We start from the raw sequence: 24,465 nt of genomic DNA on the forward strand, positions 1-24,465 counted from the left end.
TTTGTTTTGTAAAAAATCATTTAGATTTCTTTGTGGACACCCATAAATTTTGGTCACTGTTATAAATGGAATATTTTTTTCTACTACCCTAATAGTAGTAGAAAAAAGTCTACTTTATAACTGGAGATATATGAGGATTGTAGATTCTTTTCTTTGTATCTAGTAGCATCACTAACCACATTTACTGATTCTAAGGGTTTATCTATAGATATTCTTGAATTTTCTATGTAGACAATAGTCAAATCTGAAATACAAACAGTTTGGGCTCTTATTTCTCAATTCTAATATCCTATGTTTATTTTTCCTTACTGTTTTAACTAGCGAACTAATGTCAAAAAGCAATATGACATGAAAGGATGCTCAGCATCACTATTATCAGAGAAATACAAATCAACACTGCCATGAAATATCACCTCACACCCATCAGAATGGCTAAAATTAACAACACAGGAAACAACAGATGTTGGTGAGGATGTGGAGAAAGAGGAACCCTTTTGCATTGCTGGTGGGAATGCAAACTGGTGCAGCCACTCTGGAAAACAGTATGGAGGTTCCTCAAAAAATTAAAAATAGAACTACCCTACGACCCAGCAATTGCACTACAAAGTATTTACCCAAAGGATACAAAAATACCGATTCAAAGGGATAGATACATGCACCCTGATGTTTATAACAGCATTATCAACAGTAATCAAATTATGGAAAGAGCCCAAATGTCCGTAGACCGATGAATGGATCAAGAAATTGTGGTATATATATATATAATGTGAATCCAGACATGAGAAAATACATTTTAGCAGTTTCCAAACCCCTTTATGATGCTTGCTAATAAAAGTTGCATGGGAGGCAGTAGGAGGGAACTAATATTTGTTGAACCCCTACCATGATTTGGGCAGTAATGCTGACCTCTGAACACCTGATTTCTCATTTAATTCTCCCAGCTCTCTGTGAGGTGAGCAGTGTGATCCTTACTCTGCAGAGGAGGAAACTCCGAATCAGAGAAATGATATTTGCTAAAGGTCACGCCAATGGGACATGGTAGAGTCCAGATTTGACTCCTGGTCTGTTTGATGCTAAGGTTTTTGTATTTTTCCCTTTAGGTCTGAATTACACTTTTCCTTGTTGTTAGTCAGTGGCACAGTTTTTCTCTCAATCACTAAGCTCTATTCGTGATTAAACAATTATATTAAAAACGTAGTGCTTAAGAAAAAAAGAAAAACCTGGATCTTGGAAGTTGAGGCGAGAGTGACGCTGATGTGGTAGCCACCACCACTTTCGTCATGAGATAAAAGCCGGGACGTACCACCTCACTGGTTAACTATGGAAGACTATACCAAAATAGAAAAAATTGGAGAAGGTACCTGTGGAGTTGTGTGTAAGGGTAGACACAAAACTACAGGTCAAGTGGTAGCCATGAAGAAAATCAGACTAGAAAGTGAAGAGGAAGGGTTTCTAGTACTGCAATTCAGGAAATTTCTCTATTAAAAGAACTTTGTCATCCAAATATAGTCAGTCTTCAAGACGTGCTTATGCAAGTTTCCAGCTTATATCTCATCTTTGAATTCTCTTCCATGGATGTCAAGAAATACTTAGATTCCATCCCTCCTGGTCAGTTCATGGAATCTTCACTTGTTAAGAGTTACTTGTACCAAATCCTACAAGGGACTGTGTTTTGCTACTCCAGAAGAGTTCTGCACAGAGACTTAAAATCTCAAAATCTATTGATTGATGACAAAGGAACAATTAAACTGGCTGATTTTGGCCTTGCCAGAGCTTTTGGAATACCTGTTAGAATATACCACATGAGGTAGTGATGCTCTGGTATAGATCTCCAGAAGTAATGCTGGGGTCAGCTCACTACTCAACTCCAGTTGACATTTGGAGTTTAGGCACCATGTTTACAGAATTAACAACTAAGAAACCACTTTTCCATGGGGATTCAGAAATTGATTAACTCTTCAGAATTTTCAGAGCTTTGGCCACCCCCAATAATGAAGTGTGGCCAGAGGTGGAATCTTTATAGGACTATAAGAATACATTTCCCAAGGGGAAACCAGGAAGTCTGGCATCCCGTGTCAAAAACTTGGATGGAAATGGCTTGGATCTGTTCTCAAAAATGTTGGTCTATGATCCTGCCAAATGAATTTCTGGCACAATGGCACTGAATCATCCATATTTTAATGATTTGGACAATAAGATTAAGAAGATGTAGCTTTCTGAGCATTTCTACGTATCAGAAACAGATAGTTATGTTTTTACTGCTTTGTCTATTTTTATTTTGTGTTTTTCTCTTTCTTTCTTGCAAACTTAAGCTGTACTTCATCTTCTGATTTCAAAGCTGTAACTTAAAAATGTGAATATTGTTCTATATGAATTTAAATATAATAATTCTGTATATGTTTATAGATCTCACTTCAACAACTATCTGTTAGCATAATAAAAGTATAAATCTACTTTCAGCCATAAAAAGGAATGAAATTTTGCCATTTGCAATGATATGGATAGAGCTAGAGAATATTATGCTATGTGAGATAAGTCAGTCAGAGAAAGACAAATTCTATATGACTTCACTCATATGTGGAATTTAAGAGACAAAACAGATGAACATATGGGAGGAGGAAGGAAAAAGAGAGAGATGGAAACCATAAAACAAACTCTTAACTGTAGAGAAAAAGCTGAGGGTTGCTAGAGGGGAGGTGGGAGGGGTGTTGGGTATTAAATGGGTATTGGGTATTAAGGAAGACACTTGTGATGAACACTGGGTGTTGTATATAAGTGATGAATCACTAAATCGTACACCTGAAACTAAAAAAAAAAAAGATTGTGAATTCCCTCTTGTTTTTTTTTTTATTTTCCATTTCATTGATTTTTGATCTCATATTTATTATTTTCTATATTCTATTTTCTTCAGATTATTCTTGTTCCTTTTCTAATGTCTTGATCTTGATGTTGAACTAATTAATTTTAAATCATTTCATTTTTTAAATTAATTTTTTAGTTTATTTATTTTTGAGAGAGAAAGAGAGAGAGAGAGTTGGGGAGGGGCAGAGAGACAGGGAGGCACAGAATCTGAAGAAGGCTCCAGACTCTGAGCTGTCAGCACAGAGTCTGATGCAGGGCTCAAACTCATGAACTGTAAGATCACGACCTGAGCTGAAGTTGGATGCTTAACCAACTGAACCACCTAGGCACCCTAAAATCACTTGATTATATGTAGGTATATATGTATATACTATGCACCTATACATAGTATATATGTATATATATTTAATTGTGTAAATTTACCTCTAAATCCCAGTTAACTGCATCTGATAAATTTTGATATGTAGCACTTTCACATGTGTTCATTTATGATTTTTCTATTATGATATCCTCTTTACATTTTAAAGGTTTCAAATATGAAAGGTTATAGGCAAATTTCCTTTTAAACAATCTTAAATTTATTTCTAATTTTATTGCAGAGATTATAATTTATACACTATTGATTCTTTTGACCAGATACCAAGAAAGAATACCCAAAGCATTGCAACTTTTCTAAATATGCTATGTACACATTAGAATAATATATTTTACGTATTTCTTGGGAACAATCTTTATATACACATGTGTGTAAGCAGTTTACACAAATCAAGCAGTTTAGGTCTGTTATTTAAGTGTACTATAACCTTTCTAATTTTTGTTCACTAGTTCTATCATTTTATGATAGGTAATGTGCATGTAAGCACCCCCCACTATAATTGTGGATGTGTATATCTTCCTTGAGCTCTATTTTGCCTTATATATTTTATTTTTATTGTGATAAGATGTATAACATAAAATTTACAATTTTCACAGTATCGAAGAGTACAATTCAGTGGCATTAATTACATTCACAGTGTTATGTAACCATCACGGCTATTTGCAAAACTTTGATTAATCCACACAGAAACTCTGTAACCATTAAGCAACAACTCCCTATGCCTCCTCCCCCTGGCTCTGATAATCACTAATCTGCTATTTGTCTCTATTAATTTGTCTATTCTAGATACCTACGTGGAATCCTACAGTGTTTGTCCTTTTGTGTCTGGTTTATTATACCTGGCAAAATGTCTTGGGGTGTTTATTTTGTAGCATGTATGAGAACTTCATTCCTTTTTATTTTCAGGTACATTCAAAACTCACTGATTTTAAAGCTTTTGTCAAAACATTCTAATTAGTGATTTTGTTGACTGTGTGTAGTTATTTCATATGTTTTGGGATGTAGTTTGCAGCTTCATTTGGAGTGGGAAGTTCTGTCTCTCAGTCTCTTAGTCTCACATGTTTGGTTGCCTTCACTAGAATCATATGGCTTCCCAGTCCAGAACCAGGTCTTATGTAATATAATGAGAGCTTAATGCGCAAGTTCTGTGGCATAGACAGAATGCAGATCATGATCTGAGCCAGCAGGTGGTTGGTTTCCATTCGTGTTTACGAGGCTGTTTATGTGTCTTCCCATTTCCTTATGCCCGTAGCTTCTTAAAAGCTGTAGCCACATGTTGTGTTGGTCAGCCACAGTTTGTTGATTTTTTCCTTCCCAGTGCCCTTTCATGACCAGGGCAACTCCACCCCAGTCCCTGGCACTGAGTTGTGATTCTAGCTCTCTAATTCCTTGTGCTGGATGGATCTTTTTCTGGTGTGTCACCTTACATAGCTGAAACTCCCAGTTGCTGCTTCCATACCCAGAGCTCAGCAGGCCCGTAGGCTCAGCCCTGCTGACCGCTTGCATTTTTTTCAGTTTCTGTTTCAAAGAGATGTTTATCTTGTTTTCAGTCTCAGCTGTGTCTTTTTTTTTTTTTTTTTTTTTATCCTTCCCTGCCTTGGATCAATAGAATTTCTATGATACTTTTTCCCCTTTATTAGTTTGGAAGCTATTGATTATATCTCTATTCTTTAATGGCTATAATTAAGTTTTTTAAATACAGAGATATATGACATTCTTACAGTGAAGTTTATGAGACCATATTCATTCTTTTAAAGAACAGTTATGAAATGTCCACATCTTTACCAATACCAAGACCAAAAAAAAAAAAAAAAAGAAATATCATCACACCCCAGAATCTTTTTATGGGGCCCTCCTGGATTATTCTCCTTCCCTCCTTTTTTAGCAATTATCAGTGTATAAGAATTTATACTAATTCTTTATTTCCTTATTTTTACTTTTTATCCCCCCTATGTTTATAGCCTTTAACAAAACTAAGTTTTTTTTCTGTTTCTGAAGGTAATATAAGTGAATTACTTGTTTTTCTGTTTGCTCTTTTTTACTCAATATGATGTTTAAGATTTATTCTTATGCATCAGTGTATTTGGTCAGAGTAATATATTACAAAATTATTTGAAATGATTATATTTTTCCCATGTGGTTGTGTTTTTTAAATTGATGAAGAGTTTGGTTCACTTGTTTTGTGTTGGAGAGAGTTAACTTTATTGAGATATAATATACATAAACTTGTGAGTGCAGGCTTGATTACATCAACAAATATATTCATCATCATAACATGGAACATTTCTGTCACCCCAAAAAGTTTCTTTGTGCCCTTTGTGATTAATCCTTCTTCCCATTCCCTAGTCCCTGGCGCCCGCTGATTGGCTTTCTGTTACCATAATTTTCGCTTCTAGAATATCATAAAAATGGAATGATGCTGTATGTACTACTTTTTATTTGGCTTCTTTCATCTAGCATAATGCTTTAAACATGAATCCACAGTGTTTTATGTATCCTTAATTTGTCTCTTTTTATTTGTTACGTGGTATTCTATTGTATATAAAGGCCCATTTGGTTATTTGTGTTGTTTCCCCTTTGGATGTTTATTAAAGTTGTTATAAGCATCTGCGTGCAGGTTTCTATGTGAACACAAATTTTCATCTTCTGTGAGTAAATGCCTAGAGTACGTGGCTGGGTTATATAGTGCCTGTCTGTATAACTTTATAAAAAATCACCAAACTTTCAAAATGTACGGTTTATATTCTCATCAGCAATCTGTGAACATTGCAGTTGCTCAGTGGACAAGAATTTATACTAATCTTTTATTTCCTTCACTTGATAGTTGGTTATTTTTGTTGGGGCCAAGATAATACGCATGTAGTGATAGCTCATTGTGGTTTTATTTGCATTTCCCCGGTGACTAATGACTTTGAACTTCTTTTTAGGCAAGCATTAGCCACCCCTGAGTCTTCTTTTCTAAAGTGTCTGCTTAAATCTTTTACTCAAGTCTTAATTGTGTTGTTTGGCTGATTGCTGAGATGTCAGAGTTCTATACATATTCTGGAAATAAATTCCTCATTGAATATAGGTTTTGCAAATAATTTATCCTTGTCTGTGGTTTGCCTTTCATTTTTCTTGACTGTCTTTGGAAGAGCCAAACTTTATGACTTGATAATGTCTAATTTACTTATTTTTTTTTGTTTGTGCACTTTGTACTCCTATATAAGAAATCTTTGCCTACCCCTAGGTCAATAAGATTTTCTCCTGTGTTTTTCTCTAGAACTTTTATAGATCAAGATTCCTCTCCTTGTGGATGCCCAAATATTCCACCACCATTTATTGAAAGAACTATCCTGGGGCACCTGGGTGGCTCAGTCTGTCAAATGTCCGACTTCAGTTCAGGTCATGATCTTGCGGTTCATGGGTTTGAGCCCTGGATCAAGCTCTGTGCAGACAGCTCAGAGTCTGGAGCCTGCTTGGGCTTTTATGCATTTCCCTCGCATTCTGCATTTCCCTCTCTCACTGCCCCTTCCCCGCTCTCGCTCCCCCCCCCCCAAAAAAAACAAATGAACATTAAAAAAAAAAAGAAAGAACTATCCTTTCCACATTGAATTGTTTTGACACCTTCGTTGAAAATCAATTGGCTCTACTTATGCAGGTCTATTTTTGGAATCCTTATCCTGCTCCATTGATCTGTATGTCTGTCTTTATACAAATAACACAGTGTCTTGGTTGGTGTAGCTTTATAATTCTCCAGTGAAACCATCTGGATCTGGATATTTCTTTTAAGTTACACACTCAATTTCTTTAATAGTTATAGGACTATTCAAACTCTTTCATAATGGTGAGTTATGGTAATTTGTATTTCCAAGGAATAGGTCCATATCATTTAAATTGTCAAGATTATGAGTGTAGTGTCGTTTGTAGTATTTCCTTATTATCCTTTTGTAGAGATATCCTGATACAGATAATTTGTATCTTTTATCTCTTTTGTTTATCAACTTTGCTGAAGTTTGCCAGTTTTAGTGATATTTTAAAAGAACCATCTCTTATTTTGTTGGTGTTTTCTATTGCTTTTTCTGTTTTCAGTTTTATTGAATTCTGCTGTTACCTTTATTATTTCCTTCCTTCTGCTTGATTCAGTTTTATTTTGCTCTTCTTTTCCTGGTTTCTTGAAGAAGGACCTTAGACTATTGATTTAAAACTTTTCCTCTTTTTTAATATTATTTAATGCTATAAATTTTCTTTTCTGCACTACTTTATTTATGTCCCTCAATTTTTGATGTGCTGCATCTCCATTTCATGCAGTTTAATGCGCTTTTTAATTTCCCTTGAGACTCCCTCTTTCACCTACGAATTGTCTAGACGTATTGTTTAGTTTTCAAGACTTTCAAGATTTCCTGTTATTGACTTCTGCTTTGATTCTAATGTGGTCAGAGAGCACACTCCATATGATGGCAATTCTTTTGAATTTGTTGGGATTTGTTTTACAGTCTGTGGTCTATCTTGATACATGATTCCTGTGCACTTGAAGAGAACTTGCATTCTGGTGTTTTTGAAAGCAAGTCATTTCTAAATGCTGGTTACATACCATTGGTTGATGGTGTTGTTGAGTTATTCCTGATCCTTGCTGATTTTTTTTTTATTTATTCTGTCAAGTTTTGAGAGATTGATGTTGAAGTCTCAAATGATTCTTGTGACTTATCTATCTCTCATTTTGGCTCTACCAGTTCTTGGTGCACACACATTTAGGAATGCTATGTCTTCATGGCATTTGGCCCTTTATCATTTGTAAATGTGTCTCTCCATCTCTGCTAATTGTCTTCTCTTTGAAGTCCACTTAATGCTGTCACTTTTATTTTTCTTCTACTTTTATTCCATTTATATTTGGAGAATATATCTTTTTCATCATTTTACTTTTAACCTTCATATCTTCTAATACTTGAAGTGAGTTTCTTACAGACAGCATACAGTTGGGACAAGTTTTTCAGTCTACTCTGACAATCTCTCTTTCAATTGGCCTATTTAGACTATTTACAGTTAATCTAATTGTTGATATGGTAAGGCTTAAGTCTGTAACTCTGTTTTCCTGTTTTATGCTTGTTTTTGTTTTTTGTTTTGCTGTTTCCTTCTTCCTGACTTCTTGTGGGTGACTCGGACATTTTTAAGAGTTCTGTTTTGATTTATTTATAGTACTTTGGGGCATAGCTCTTTGTATAGCCTTTACAGTGGTTACTCCAGGTATTACTTTATATTTGTGCATAATTTATCACAATCTATTGGTGTCATCATTTTATCACTTTGAGTGAAATATAAAAGTCACTTCTCTTTGTATCCCTTTACTGTCTCCATTTATAATATAGTTGCTTTAAACATTTCCTCTATACACATTTAAAAGCACATTGATGTTATGTTTGATTACACCAACAAAAATCATTTAGAAACCTCAGAGGAAAGAAAGTCTATTGTATTTACCCATTTAAAAAATGTTTGTTTATGTATTTATTCAGTGCATGCACAGGAGGGGCAGAAACAGAGGGAGAGAGACAGAGAATCCCAAGCAGGCTCTGTGCTGAATCCCAAGCCAGCAGGGGCCTTGATTTTACAGAACCATGAGATCGTGACCTGAGCCAAAATCAAGAGTCAGACACTTAACCAACAGAGCCACCCAGATGCCCCATACCCACATTTTTGTTTATTGTATTCTTTCTTCCCTTCTGATGTTCCAAAGTTCTCTCTCTTATCATTTCATTTCTATTTTTTATTTAGCCATTCTTTGAGGATAATTCTGTGGGCAGTTCTCTTAGTTTTCCTTCATATGAGAATGTTTTAATTTCCCCTTCACTCTTGAAGGGGATATTGTCTCTGGATATGCCATTTAAGTTGAGTTGTTTTCTTTTAGCACTTGAAAAGTATTGTGTCTCTTCCTCCTGGCCTTCTTTGTTTCTGATGAGAAATTTGCCGCCATTTGAATTGTTTTTCCTTTAAAAGTCAGGTGTCACTTCTCTCTCGCTGCTTTCAAGATTTTTTCTTTGTTTTTAGTTTTTATAAGTTTGACTGTGACATATCTTGGTATGGATTTCTTTTGGTTCATTCTCTTTGGCATTCCCTCAGCTCTCAGATGTGTAAGAAGTATGTATTTTGCTTAATTTAGGATGTTTTCAGCCATTATTTCTTGACTTTTTCAGCTCTGCACATTTTTCCTCGTCTTCCAGGACTCTGATTACAGCAATGTAAGATCTTGTCCCACAGTGTTGTAATAATTTATCATTTTTTCTTCAGTCTCTGTTCTCTGTATGTTATTCAGAAGGGATAGTTGTTGATCCCACACACTGAGTTATTGTGGTTTTCAGTTATAAAGTTTCCACCCTTTTATATCTTCTATTTCTTTGCTAAAACTATCTCTTTCATTCCAAATTTCATTCCATTTGAGTTGCGTTCACAATTGATGAGTGTCTAACTCCCCGGTGGATCTTCTCTGACACTACGTGGTTATGGAATAAGGAGGGGTGCTTTGTTATTATTGGGTGGGGGACAGAATTCCAGAAGTGACTGAGTGTGGCACAAGGTGAGATCAGGAAAGTATACGGTGCTAAGCCACAAAGGGCTCTGTAATTCCTGTGAAAGACTTTTAATACTGAGAAGGTATTCTTAAAATTTTGTTTTCTTTAGTCATTTCTATCTCCTTTCCTAAGTGCTCTTTAAGCCACAAAACCTTTTCCATAGGCTGCTTTTTCCCCCTAATTATTCTTCAGGGAGTTTTCTACCCTGGTCTGATCTTCTCAGGTGAGTGGATTCTTCCTGGATTCTCATTTTCCATTTTGATGCTATCTTAGGCATTCTCTTAGTTCTCCAGCATTGCCTGGACAAGTAGGAGAGAGACCCATACCATTAATGCATCTGTTAGTTCTTGTCCTTTTCCAGCCACCCATTTCCTGTTTGGCAATGTTACCTTGCCAGATCCTAGGCCCAGTGTGCACAGACCTCTTGGCTCGTGTAGAACAACCCTGTCTTTTGAGGAAGGTGGTCCTCACTCTGCCACCACTGATGGCCTGCTTTATGATGTCACTACACATAATACTCAGCCCCCTGCTTAATTTACCAAGAAGTTCTTCAATATATTAGCAAAATAGCCTGATCACCTGGGAAAACCATACCTCAAAGTCATTGCTACATTGTCTGTGGCCTGCTGTTCTTAGTAAATGCCTGTTCCCTGGGGTCTGATTTCAACAAGGCGCTTGCCAGTGAATCAATGAGGGACACTTGAGACACTACCTCGGAGCTGCTGCCCCCGTTGCCTGCTACCCAGGAAAGCCTCTGCTGCATCTGACTTCATTACCCAGTCGTCCCTGAATTTCCCCTTCTCCCTGGCCAAGGCAGTTGTTCTGAGTCTCTCTCAGTCTTTCAAACCCTGCCTCCAGCCTTTGTCTTCATAACTGGAGTACATTTTTGGAACCCAAGAGCATTTCTGTTTATTTGTTTCAGTTCCAATCTGGTCTTATTGGCACCATGTACAGTAAATATTCTTGAGGTTTCTAGATCTAGGGTGACTGTTAGCAAATGTCTGTTCCCTGGAGCTGGCATCTCTTATCAACTTATTGTACTAATAATTCAGGTTATTCTTTTGCTCTTTCTTTCTCTCTCTCTCTCTCTCTCTCACACACACACACACACACACACACACACACACACACACACTTCTTGGGTACTTTTAGAAGAATGCCATTAGAGAGAAGAGAAGTCATATATATGCTTTGACTGACCATCTTTCCCACTAAATCTTAATCATCATAGGCTAGGTCCTTTCTAGTTTTCTATTCCATTTTGCTTTAACCTCTAGGTTTTTGACATTGCTCAGGCTTTCAAATATCCATCTATCACAATATCATTACCTCCCTTTTCAATTACTTCTCCCTACCCATGTATCTCTTCTCAAACATGACTAGCAGTACATCCACAATTTACTTATAATATGCCCAAGAAGATTTGTTGGTGGGGGGATGGTATTCAACTAGTCTCTCTGCCTGAAGTTTAATATACATGATTCTGTGTTTCTCAAGCTTCCACTTTTTAGGAGTTTCCAAGCATTTTTTCAGCCCTAGAATGGACAGAGAAGCGTGTGGTTAGCTTTTAGAGTGAGAATGGTATCCTTCAGTCAGTCTTCAGATAAGGAACTTGTCTATTATTTTAAAACGGTGAGGAAGTTCTCGCAGGTGGGACAAATTGGTTCTACAGGAATTGCTTTGGTTTCTTTATCACTTCATGGTCTTCTTCATATGAAAAAGTAATTTACTATAATATTAAATTCAAATAATAATTTTACTCTTGCTGCATGCAGCATATGTATGTGTAGGTGGGATGTGTTAGTGTGCATCTGGGTGCGTGTTTATATTTCATGTAATATAATGTTTATATGTTGATATATTTTAACACTTTTTTAAAAAAAAAGATTATTCCTGGGTGCTTCAAAGGCTCAGTCCATTGAGCATGTGACTCTTGATTTCAGCTCAGGTCAAGATCCCAGGGTCGTGGGATCGAGTTCCCCATCAGGCTCTGTGCTGAGCATGAGTCCTGCTTAAGATTTTCCCTCTCTCTCTCTCTCTCTCTCTCTCTCTCTCTCTGCCCCTCTCCCCTGCTTCTGTGTGCTCTCTCTCTCTCTCTCCCTCTCTCTCTCTCTAAAATAAAAAATGGTGCAGTGCCTGGGTGACTCAGTTGGTTAAGCATCGGACTCTTGGTTTTTGGCTCAGGTTATGATCTCACGTGAGATTGACCCCCACATCAGCTGTTTGGAATTCTCTCTCCCTCTCTGCCCTTCCCCTCTGCATGCATGCATTTTTCTCTCTCCTGAAATAAACTTTTAAAAAAAGAGAGAAATTATCCCGCTACCACTACAGTACACATATACAAGTGTGCACTTACGTATGTATACACACATGTACATGACTGATTGAATGTATTGCACACTAGCCTAGTCCTAAGGGTTTCATAGTTAGATACAAGAATGAGGGGATTTCTGTGACCCAGGAGTTACAAATCTATTTTATGTCCTTATATCCTGCAAACCATGAGCGAGCAAAATTTAGCCTTTGTGGCAAGGACAATTGCAGACTAGAGTAAACAAGTCCCTAGATGTGCTGAGCCATCAATTTATCAACTTCACTAGGAGCATTCGATTTACTATCAAAAAAAAAAAAAGATGCATTGTGATTTTTCACATCTATGCAATAGTTATTTATCATTTTCCCTGCATATAAAATACAATACTTTCCATTCTCTCAAAGATAGTGATGCATTGTTCCTTTTTTTTTTCTCTTTTGAAATCACTTTTATTCATGAAGATGTTACATATCACATTTTGACAGGTTAGAGGACAGACAGCTATTTATTGAATTACAAATCAATCCATCTTTGGCTAAGTAGGCTTCCATTCATGTAGATGAGCCTTTATATTTGTTGCTTTTTCTTGTGTGCTTTCTTCCTGTTCTTCCAACTTTAAAGCTACTAATAAACATCAGCAAGGAAAAAGAAAATGTGTTGATACATGGCTAGGCACTATTTTAATGTTTTGGAGGACTTAGAGTTGGACCTTGCCCCCCTCCCGCCCTGCCGTGGAATTTGTGACATACTTGGAGAACACAATCATCGCGGAAGTTGAAGAAAAGGTATTTTGCCCAGCAGATATCTAAGGAGTACTCCTATGAATAAAGGTTTCTTGCCCAGATTTCCATTAGTTATGGGTGTTCTGATGTATGTGCATGCAGCAGGCATAAGCAATTGCTAACACTCAGCACTTGTCGGTAGCATCTACAAAGAAACTAGCAACAAGACTCCATTAGTTTCTTAGGGCTCCCCTAACCGAGTACCCCCAAAACTGAGTGGCTTCAAACAATAGAAATTTCTCATCTCACAGTTCTGGAGGTTAGGAACCTGAAATCAAAGTGTCAGCAGGACCATGCTCTCTCCAAAAGTTTTAGGGAATATCCTTCTTTTCCTTTTCATAGCTTCTGGCAGTGGCCACAGTCCTTGGTGTTCCTTAGCTTGTGACTGTGTCACTCCAGTCTCCGCCTCTGTCGTCACATTGTGCTCTCCTTCTGTATTGTCTTCAGTCATCTTTCTTTTCTCATCAGAGCACTGATCATACTGGATTAAGGGCCCATCTTATTCTGGCAATACCCTATTTCCAAATAAGGTCACACTTGAAGGTGACACATTTGAGGTTTTGGGGGTTATGACTTCACCACAACTTTAGAGGGTGCACAATTCAACCCATAACAAAGACTAAACCCAGTCTAAGAGTTACCAGAGAAGTAGTGGTCAGCTTACACAGAAATGTTCTAGGGAACAAAGAATAAGACAGGAGTCTAGTTATAAGAATCAGGACAAAAGGTCAGAACCAAAGCAAGATCAAGGATCACTTAACTGCCACAGCAGACTGTTAGCAAAAGAGATAAGGAATTGTGGCCAGGGTTAAAATTTATTCTAGTGCCATAAATATTGGGGTCCTGGGAAGAGAGGGGATTGTGGAGGGTGAGAGCCAGATAGGCACGGTTAATCATTAACATTTTTGTTTCACATTTAATGATGTGAATCACTTTGTGTAGCACTTTAAAATTTGCAAAAACATAAGACCATCTTTTATGTGCCAGGTCCTCTGCCGAGTAGCTACAATAGGCAGATACAATAACGGAAGACGCCATGTCCTTTAGGGCTTTCTAGCACTTTGGCAAGACACAAATACGGCATTTATACACAGGTGTTACTAATAAAGGGCAATCAGACTGGTAATTGGTGCATAAATATGTGATCGAATGGAGGAGAGGGACAACATGACTTGACAGAACATATATTTTTTATTATTTATTAAAAAGTTTTTAATGTTTTTCATTTTTGAGAGAGCAAGAGACAGAGAGAGAGTGTGAGCAGGGGAGGGACAGAGAGAGGGAGACACAGAAGCCAAAGCAGGCTCCAAGCTATAAGCACATAGCAGGGCTCAAACTCACGAACCATGAGATCATGACGTGAGCCGAAGTCGGATGCTTAACCGACTGAGCCACCCAGGTGCCCTGAGAGAATATATATTCTGTTTCAGTGAGCCTGCCACTCTTTACCCATTCCCTTTTGTTATCTGGCTTCCTGTCTCTTTCTTGTATGTTGATCTCATCTTGGTAAGCATGTCTCCTGACCATACTGTGACACAGAAGCCAAAACCTTCTGGTGCAACCCGAATATTTGTGTCTCCCCAAAATTCATACTGAAATCTAATGCCCAGTGTGATGGTGTTAGGGTCGAGGCTTTAGGGGGTGCTTCCACCATAAGGGTGGAGTCCTAATGGAGGGGAGTAGTACCCTTATAAAAGAGACCCCTCAGATCTCCCTAGCCCCTTCTGTCATGTGAGGTTACAGTGAGAAGATGGTGGCCTATGAAGAAGCGGGCCCTCACCGAACATTAGATCTGCTGGAGACTTCATCTCGGGCTTCCTGGCATCCAGATCTGTGAAAAATAAATTTCTGTTTATAAGCCACCCAGTCTATGGTATTTTGTTACAGCAGTCCAGACAGACTAAGACAGCTTCTTTTAGTCTTTATTTCTACATTAGTGTTTGCTAGGTAGGTGAATAGGTGGGTGGAAGGAAGGAAGGAAGGAAGGAAGGAAGGAAGGAAGGACGGACAGAGGGAAGAAAGGAGGCTAGGACGGAGGAAGAGAGGTCCTCAGTGTACTAGTGAGAAAGCCCTGGGTGGGAGAATTGCTTGGAAAGCACGTACATTAACTCTGAAATCTAACCCTGGCTCGGAAAGACCGTGAGGCAAAATCACCTTCTCAGTCTTCACTGTAATTAAGTTTTCATCTCTGCAGGCTGCTAACCCGCTGTTAACTCTGAGGAATCAGTGTTTGAATTTAAGTATGCTATGACTTAGGAAAAATGTAATTTTAGTGGTTGACTTGCACGTATACACTTTCCCTCAATCAGCAAAATGGGAAGATCAGCTGATGCACTCTTTCCTATCCTTGCCTGAGCCTAAGAACCACCTGGAACCACAGTTAAATGTACAGATTCCTGCCCCAGCGCCAATGTATCAGCCTCTCCGGGGGAGGGGATCTGAACCTCTATTTTTAACTTAGGAGAGCCTCATGATCAGGCAAGTTTGGAAACATGGAGCTAATATAGGGAAATATTTCTGAGAAAAAAAAGTAATAGAGCACTCAACTTACAAATATTATACGTGTATTTAGAAATAACTATCCCATTTTTTAAAGTAAGGAATGTCTAGTTGATACCTTAAATCTTTTTTAAGTTTGAGGATGATGATTTATCAGATTCATACCCATTAAGTTTCCCCTCTGCCTCATCTTCCGTAATAATAATATAATCATATTGAATTGCCTACCCAGCGTCTTTTAACTAAATGAGAATTCTAATTCCTTATTAAACACTGCTATTATTTCTTTAAAAGAAAGGTTTCTACAGAAATAAAAGGAAAATTAACATGCCCCTTATATGAAGGCAGGAAATGATCTTTTTTGAGCATTTACTATGATTCTTATGCCATATGCCATATAACTGTCTTCACATCAAGGCCCGGGTTTTCATTTCACTGATTGAAAAGCAGACTTGGAAAAGCCAAGAGGCTTTCCCATGGCCATAGAGTATAAGGTGGGCCAGGATCCAAACCCAGATAATTTATTAGGACGGCAAACTCTGTAACTAAGTGGAGACGAAAGTTTGAGAACTTACATTGTATTTTAAAAACAAATCTGTCATGGGTCGCCTGGGTGGCTCAGTCGGTTGGGTGTCCGACTTCGGCCCAGGTCATGATCTCACAGTTTGTGGGTTCGAGCCCCACATCGGACTCTGTGCTGACAGCTCAGAGCCTGGAGCCTGCTTTGAATTCTGTGTCTCCCTCTCTCTCTCTGCCCCTTCCCTACTCACGCTCTGTCTCCCTCTGTCTCTCAAAAATAAACATTGAAAAAAAAATTTAAAAAAACAACAAATCTGTCACAATATATGCGAGAAAGGAAAAGCTTACAAGTGCTTATTCTAACTCCTAGAGAATCTACACTGCTTTTGTATTGGCGGTTGTGTTGATTATAGCAACACCAGTGACGTCACGGACAGTGGGTTGAATTCTGCAAGGGTGATGAGTAAGTTTAACTATAGAAAACAAACAATGAATCAATACAATTTCCCACAAAAACAAAATAAACATCATTGTTTTCTGGTGTTTTGTTATGCAAAAGCAGACCATAGGAAAACTTCTTGGAAAAACAAACTCAAAATTTTTATGCCAGTATACAGAATAATAGGATTTAAGTATTCTGTGGCTTCTCCAAATAGCTTGCTCACTGCTTTGAATTCTACAGATCCTCATGTCAACTACCTTCTTATTGTTGCAGATTTTTCTTTTCAACCATTTTGAAATCTAGTGGTCTCTTGTGTTGACTAGACTTTTAACCAATGTTAAATCAAACTATTCAGGTGTATAATTTTCTAATACCACCCTAGGCAGGATCTCAGTGAAAATAGCTACTGAATCATTTATGTTCTTTGCCCTTCAAAGATAAAATATAAACATCTACCAGAATCTGTGCCAGGAAGTATTTTGAGGCGCAGTGGCCAAGTATTTAAAGAAAAGGTATCGAACTTGGTAGGACATCAAAGAACTTTCCAGAGAAGCATTATACGATAGGAGAAAATAAGGCCACAGTGGAGGGTACAATGCTTTACAATGTACACTGTCTTTCACAGAGATTCTGACTTATACTCAGCTTCTGAGATAAGTTTCTCACGTAGAAGTTGTACTAGTAACTTATTCAGGTAAATTACACAGGTAAGTTCCTAGTCACCTCTCACCCCTGGGATAAATCTATCCCTTTGTGGATTCAAGTGAAATAATTCATGTAAAGCATATAGCATAGTGTCTGTTCCATTGTTAGTCACCAATAAAATTTAGTCATTATTAAAAGCTGTTACTAAAACTGCCTCTACAGCATGTCCCCTGCAAAATGAGCAGTCTTGTTGGAAATAGAGAATGTTAAATGTGTTTGTTTTGCTGGTTGGTGTAGCAAGAAACTTGAAAGCAGCATGTGGTTTTATAGAAAAACAAAACCACATAATACTACAATAGGAGGATCCTTGGGAAAAATGAAATATTTATATAAAAGTTTGTCACACACATGGAAAATTACGAATATTATACAAAACTAGAGTCTAGTATAATGTGTCTACCACCAGCTTCAACAACCTAGCCCCCAAGCCATTCCTTTTCTTCCTCTGCCACATGCATTATTTTGTAGCAAATTACAGAATCATATCACTAAATAAAATTTTAATCAACTTTGGGATCTTATTAAATAAGGTAAAATATCATTTTAAAGGATATGAAACTGACATAAACATGATCTAAAAAGCAAAACCATGTGAAGTCTCACACTGTGGACTGTAATCTTTTAAAACAGAAGAAAAGAATAAAATAATATTATCTCTTTGTCACATGAGTCTTATTAAGCTCTCAAATATGTGATTGAGGAAATAAAAAGTACTGAACACTTTTCAGTATTAAAATGTTTTGAATGAATATTACTTGATAACACTATCTCCTTATTTATTTGAAGAGTAATAAAATACTCTAAAATAAATGTTCTACATATCACAGGATCTGTTATTGGTAAGGGGTATCTGGCAAGGTACTAATTCATCTCCCAAAGAGACATGAATTTCCACCGAGACTAGAGATAACTCTTACTTTTTTTAATTTTAGATATGTGGGTTATAGTAATAAGAAAATGGGTAAGTCAAAGAGGAAGTAATGTGTGGGTGCAGAATTTAACTGAACTAAAGACTTGGTGTGGCACAGCTCCTCACACGTACTGTAGAATATTCACCATCTTGAGACACTGGCAGAATCACAAACTGGTCCTAGAACAACACGCAAAACATGTTCTTCCTATGATAATGTGTATTAGTCATCTAGTGCTGTGTAACAAATCACACCAAAACTTACAAAATTAAAACACCACGTACTGATTATCTTACAGTCTCTATTTAGGAATCTGGGCCCAGATTAACTAGGTCCCCTGGTTCCATTTTTTTTCACAAGGCTGTAATCATGATGTTGCCTGCAGCCATCCCCACGTTCATCTGGGACAGGCCTGAATCTAGGCTATTTCAGTGGACATCAGTGGGATTCACTTCCTCACTGGCTGTTGTACTGAAAGCCTTGGTTCTCCCCTGATGGTTGGCTAGAGGTTGCCCACAGTTCCTTGTCATGTGGGCTTCTCAGACATATTGTTAAAGCCAGCAAGAGAGTCTGCCAGCAAGACAGAAGTCATCATTTTTGTAACCTAATCCATGCCTAGTGGGCACAAGTCAGAGGTCCAGCCCTCATTCCAGCAGAGGACATTACTCAGAGTGTGACTAGCACGGGGCAGAGATTATTGGGGGTCATCGGGAAGTTGGTCTATCGCATTAGATCTTATAAGCTTCAGCCCAAAGCCACATCTCCTTTTGCCTTAAGATATTTTTTCTATCACATCTCATGAAAATCTTCATCCTGAAATATTTTTAATCCAAGAAATTTACAAATATATGAGAAGAGGGGATTGTCTCAGTATAAGCAAAATTTTCATTCTTAGGTATCGATGAAAATGAGCAAATTAAGTTACAGAGGCAGCAGAAATTCTAGAACCTGACATCCATCCATATGGCAATGACTTCAGTACAAATCACACCAATTTATACAAATAGGATGTGTTGATTAGTCAGCAACAGCACATTTTTTGTGTGTTTTTAATGTGAATGTCTTTAGTTCAGGTATGTTCTCTCTAGTTCCTTACTGGCCAGTCCACTGCTCCTGGGCATTTGACAACCGTAGGTGTTTTCTCATGTAACTAACAAACCCAGCACCAAATCATTTGTATTCAGACCCCCTGTGGTGTAAGGTACCACTTGGCAGAGGCTGTTTAGACATCCGTGAATCTCAGATACCCCTATTTCTCAGTGTCTTAGGGATGGAGTCTTTTAGAACCTCTTTCATGTTCTGGAAGAGGACTAACATAATGGAAAGACAGCAGATAGATTTCATTGTTATGCTTAGTATAGGTGGTCAGTAAAGCAAGGTAGCAAATATTTTAGGTTTTATGGGCCACGTATGGTTTCTGTCATATATTCTTCTTTGTTTTTTTCTATTTAAAAATGTAAAAACCCTTCTTAGCTTTAGGCTGTATGACAAGGACTGCAGATTGGATTTGGACTAGAAGTTTTAGCTCATTAACTCTGGAAGAGTTTTCTGAAATTTTTGATATTCAAAGCTAAAATACCATAATTCTTTTTTTTTAATACCATAATTCTTAATTTGAGACATAGGCAGTTTGTTACAAACAGTGATTCAAATTTAGTTATTTAATGTACTTAATATTTTTCCTTTATATCTGCTGACATATTAATTGAATATAAAATATTAAGTAAATAAAAGGCCACCTGTTGTGCTAGATACTTTGTGGGCCATTTTGATGTGGGAAAATTTCTTCAGGAAATTTGATTTCATTACTCTGTTAAAATTTTATCCCTTTCCTTTTTCTCTACTCTTTTTATGAACGTGTCATTAGTAAGATATTGGACCTCTTCAACTCATTGTCTTTTTTATCATGTTTCCCCACTCATCATAGGGTTTTGGCCATGCTTTTTTGTGAGATTTCCCTAATTTTCATCTTTCAGTTAAATCTGTGATTGTCCTTAAATAGTTCTATTTCTAGGAGCCCTTTTTTTGTTCTTCAATTCATTTTCCATAGCATTGTGTTCTTGTTTTATAGAATATCTTCTCGGATTGCTCTGAGGATATTAAATAAAGATAACAGTTTTGAAGAAAACCTTAAAAAGCTCTAAGATTTTTTTTTTCCTATTGGAAAATATGAAAATTTTTTTCCCTATTTTCATCTTTCTCAAATGCTTCCTAAAATTTTATTCCCATGAATATTTCATAGAGAGACTCTGAAAAGCCAATTGGATGCCACGTGTGGTTTAGCTTGAAGACTACTCACTCATTGAAGGTTTTTCTTGTTCCACAAAATACCATTAGTAGAGGTATATCCCAAGGACCCCTAAGCTCTGCAGAGAAGAAACTGCCAGTCTCTTGCCCAAGGCGGGAGATGGGAGGAGCTTAGCTCACTGGGTCGCACAGGAAGGAGGATGGAGGAGTTAACTGTGTACAACCTTTGTGGTGTCCACAGAAATTCAGTGTTGCCCTGCGTGTCCTCATCACTTGCCTCTGTACTTTCATTCTCCTAACCCTAAGCCCCTCCCAGCACTAGCAAGTGAACTGTTGCTCTTCATGCACCGTCTGGCTTTGTGACCATAGTTTCCTCAGTCTCATTAAATCCATAGATGTTGTTTTCTAGAAACTGATTGGAAATTCCTCCTCCATTACTGTCCCCCTTCCCCTTCCCATGTTCTCTTTGTATTTGTCAGTTTAGACCTTTTTTCCTCTAATATTATTTATAGGATATTTTTAGGAGGGATATTAGATGAATAGTTTACTGACTCCACATATTAGTGCTTAATTTGACTTTATCTTACCTGCATTAATTTTAATTGTATTGAAATATAGTTCACCTTTATATTTGAATAACAGTTTTTCTAGCTGGGAAAGCCAAAAGATATTTGCCTCAGAACTTCAGAGATACCACACCATTATCCTCTTGTATCTAGTGTTACTAGAAAGATGCCTAATTTCAATCCGACACCTGGTTGTTGGTAGATAATTTTTGGTTAGTTGACAGTCAACAAGATCTTGAGAACTTTTCCCTAACTTCATAGTGGTAAACTGTTCAAATCAATAGGAAAGTTGAAAGAATAGTATAGGAAATATGCAGGTACCTGCCACCACATGAGCATTTAGCCGTATTTGCCTGGTGTCCCCCTCTCTCTACGTGTGTGCATTCTTTTGCTTAACCATTTATTTGAAAGTGAGTTGCAGCCATCATCGGATTTCACCTTTAATTATTCAGGATACTTCTCTGAAGAATAAGGACAGTCTTCTAGGAGGCACAATCCTCTCATCATCTAGGAAAATTAATCCTTATTATTTTATGACTAATATTTTATATTTCCTTATCTTCTACATTTTAGAATTTTTCCTTGATGCTTTGATATTTTACTTTTGTGTGTACAAAAGCTGGAGCTTTCTGTATGATTTATTTTTAATCTATTTTTAATCAAGATTTTTAATCTTGACACTTAAGCAGACACGTTCAATCTTGCACCAAGCCTCTTCAGTTCTCACACATTGTCTTCTTTTATTTCCTTTAATTTATTTTATGTGCCACTCCCACCCCCCCTCCCCCCCCCCCACTTTGTCCTCTGTGCTGTCTTCTTCTGGAAGTGCCTCTGGAATCTCTAAAGATGTACATGCTATGTCTCTTATCCTTTCTTCCATGCTATCAGTTGGTTCCTTTGGATTTCATTTAGGGAGAATTCCTTAGCTTGATCTTTAGCTCACTAATTGTCTTTTAGCTTTGTTCATTTTTCTGGGTATCCAATCTCTAGAGTATTCTTTTAAAGTAATGATCAGCTTTTAAATACTTTAAATCTCTATTTGAATATTTGAGGGGTACAAAGTCTTCCTGAGCCTCTCTGGGAGGAAGCTGTCTCCATTTATACATTTTCCAAAGTTCCATGTAGTTTGCTGTATTAACTCCGTTGCTTTGTAGTCTTTCCACAGATGTATCGTGATTACTGGTTGTGTACTCATCTTCATTTGCATTTCCCTGTGAGCCTTCGGTAGACATAGCATGTTTTACTGCAGTCTTTCTCTTTTGATTATAAGGGAAGGATGCAGTGTACTGACAGATGGGGTGGCTAATAGCTGGTTTTCTTTTATGTGGTTCCCCCCATTCTTCCTGTTTTGCCAGCATGGCACCAACTGATCCTTAGCAGAAGTCCCACCACTCTTTTTTTCATTCACTCCTGCTGTGCGCTCAAAAGTTTGTAAGTCATCTCCATGAGTTACTGGGGCTGGATCCCTGAGGAGTGATAGATGCCTCTTAGAATTATCCTCCTGAGGAGTAACAGAGAGCAGTGATTCACCATCCCTCCCTGACCCCCATTGGTTGACAGTTCCTCAACAGGAACTTTGGCTTTTTTCCCTGAGCTTTTGGCTGCAAATGTATTCACGCAGAGTGGTCTTCTGTGTCATCTGTTGTGACACCGAGAAGTCCTGGGTGCTTGAGGTGTTAGTCCTGTTAGTATGCCATGAGACAAAATGTTCACAGAGCTCTTTGCCGTGACATGGCTGAAATCAGACATGAGGCTGAGAAGGTGTAAGGCAGGCACAAGTGGCATCTGATACAGAGAATGAGGTAGGAAACTTCAGGCAAAAGACATTAGAGAAACTCCTTCCACAGTTATGGTTCCTACGAGACACAAGAGAAGCTTAATAAAAGCAAAGACAGGTCCTGCTTGCTGTTACCTGCCTTTACAAGGACTAGAACACATCCAAATGAGCCTCAGGTGATGACAGTTCCTCACGACACTTAAATCTGGTTCAAAGGAATACATTTTAGACCAAGATATAAAAACAACACACAAAACTCCCTTCTCATTGCCATTTTTTTGGCATTGCCTCCAAATTTCAGTATCCATCCAATGCTGTTATAATTCACAACATGGCGGTGAGAAAGTGGACCAGCAGTAGGAGATAGGGAAGGGACAAGTAACACGTGTTGTCTTCACCTATAGCGGGGACGTTTGTCCTTGGAAGTCTGTCATAGTTTCTTTTAGCTCCTTGTGATTTTTAGCATCCTTCCACAAGTACTGAAGAATCTGTACTTTAGCAGACATCTCAGAAGAGGATTATAATTTCTGAATCAGTATTAGATCCTGTGTGTGCCAAAATTACTGTACTCTATATATCCACTAGGGGAAATTATTCCAACATAAATGATGGACAAACTTTTGCTGAATAGCTTCATTTTACAGAAAAAGAATAATAGAGGGCTGGTATATAATTGAATCCTGGAGGACAAAAGGGGAAAAAATTATCAGAGAACATTTACCTCTAACTCCCACTGTTTATGGAAATCGTTCACAATACAATTTCAACCAGATATTCTCCTTAGAAATCCTCCACTCAAAGGAAAAAAGGAAAAAGCATCATGTGAGTGAAAGCAACAAGGAGAGAAACAGTTTTAAGAACATGGGAAATACCATCCATTTCCATGTTGCAGCAGCAGCAGCAGCAGCAGCAGGTTCAAGGCAGGGGGTTCTGACATTCATTGCTGAAGAGGTAGGCAAGGGTTAGATCCTAAAGAAGTACCACGGTAAGTTGCCCAGGCATTATTCTATAGACAGTCACTGAAGGGTACAAAACACGAAAATGATGTAATCAGCCTTCATCTAAGAAGAGTGATTGGAACCCTTGTGGACAGTGAAAACGAAGGGACAAAACGAGTAGCAGAGAGAGCGTGAAGGAATCTCTTGCATCTCTGAGAAGGTTGTGATCGCAGCTTGGTGCCTGGCAGGTACAGTGCAGTTGGAGACGAGGGTTCCAGTACCAGAATATTTGAGGTATAATCCATGACTAAGTTAAGAATGTGCTGTAAACAGCTAGGGAGTAGGGGACTGAAAGGTACGTCAGATTTTAAGCTTGAGTTAGGGTGGCTGCCGTATAGCCAGTGCATATTGGGGATGCAGAAGGGCTTGAGGAAAGGGTCCAGGGCAGTGGGAAGAGATTAGTTTTAGAAATACTGGATTTAGTTCTCTCAAAAATTAATAATCATGTTCAGCTAGCTAGTGAAAATCACAAGAAGGGGAGGGAGTTGGAAATCTGGAAATACAGATTGGAAGTCAAAAGCATTCTGATGATAGTTAAAAATGGCATAAGATGAGTTAATTTTACATAGTTTTTTTTTGAGTCTGGGATTAAGTCAGAGAACTGAGAAAAGCATCCAAAGTTAAAGAATATGTAAAAGAAAGAGATTCACTTACAGAAATGGGGATAGAGGTAAGAAAGTAGTATGTCTTGGAGAACAAGGGCATAACACATTTTAAAAAGAATAGGATTAGCAGTGTTATTAAAGTAGAGGGATCCAGTAAGATAGAAACTACAAATGACTATTCAATTTGGTGAAAATGTTATTATGGGCCCCGACAAGAGCAACTTCAGTGGAGTGCTGAGAGGGGGCGCCAGAATTCAGTAGATCTAGATGACAAATATATTGCACATCTCACCCTTCAATGTGGGATCTGTGGATCA

At 37.8% G+C, this 24,465-nt stretch overlaps 1 pseudogene; it reads left to right on the forward strand.

Moving 5' to 3' along the window:
* Nucleotides 1–1,320: 1,320 nt before the first annotated feature.
* LOC102951085 lies at nt 1,321–2,212 on the forward strand (annotated as a pseudogene).
* The last annotated feature ends 22,253 nt before the right edge of the window (nt 2,213–24,465 follow it).

Source organism: Panthera tigris, chromosome A2 (assembly GCF_018350195.1).
Source record: "Panthera tigris isolate Pti1 chromosome A2, P.tigris_Pti1_mat1.1, whole genome shotgun sequence".
Classification (NCBI taxonomy): Eukaryota; Metazoa; Chordata; class Mammalia; order Carnivora; family Felidae; genus Panthera; species Panthera tigris.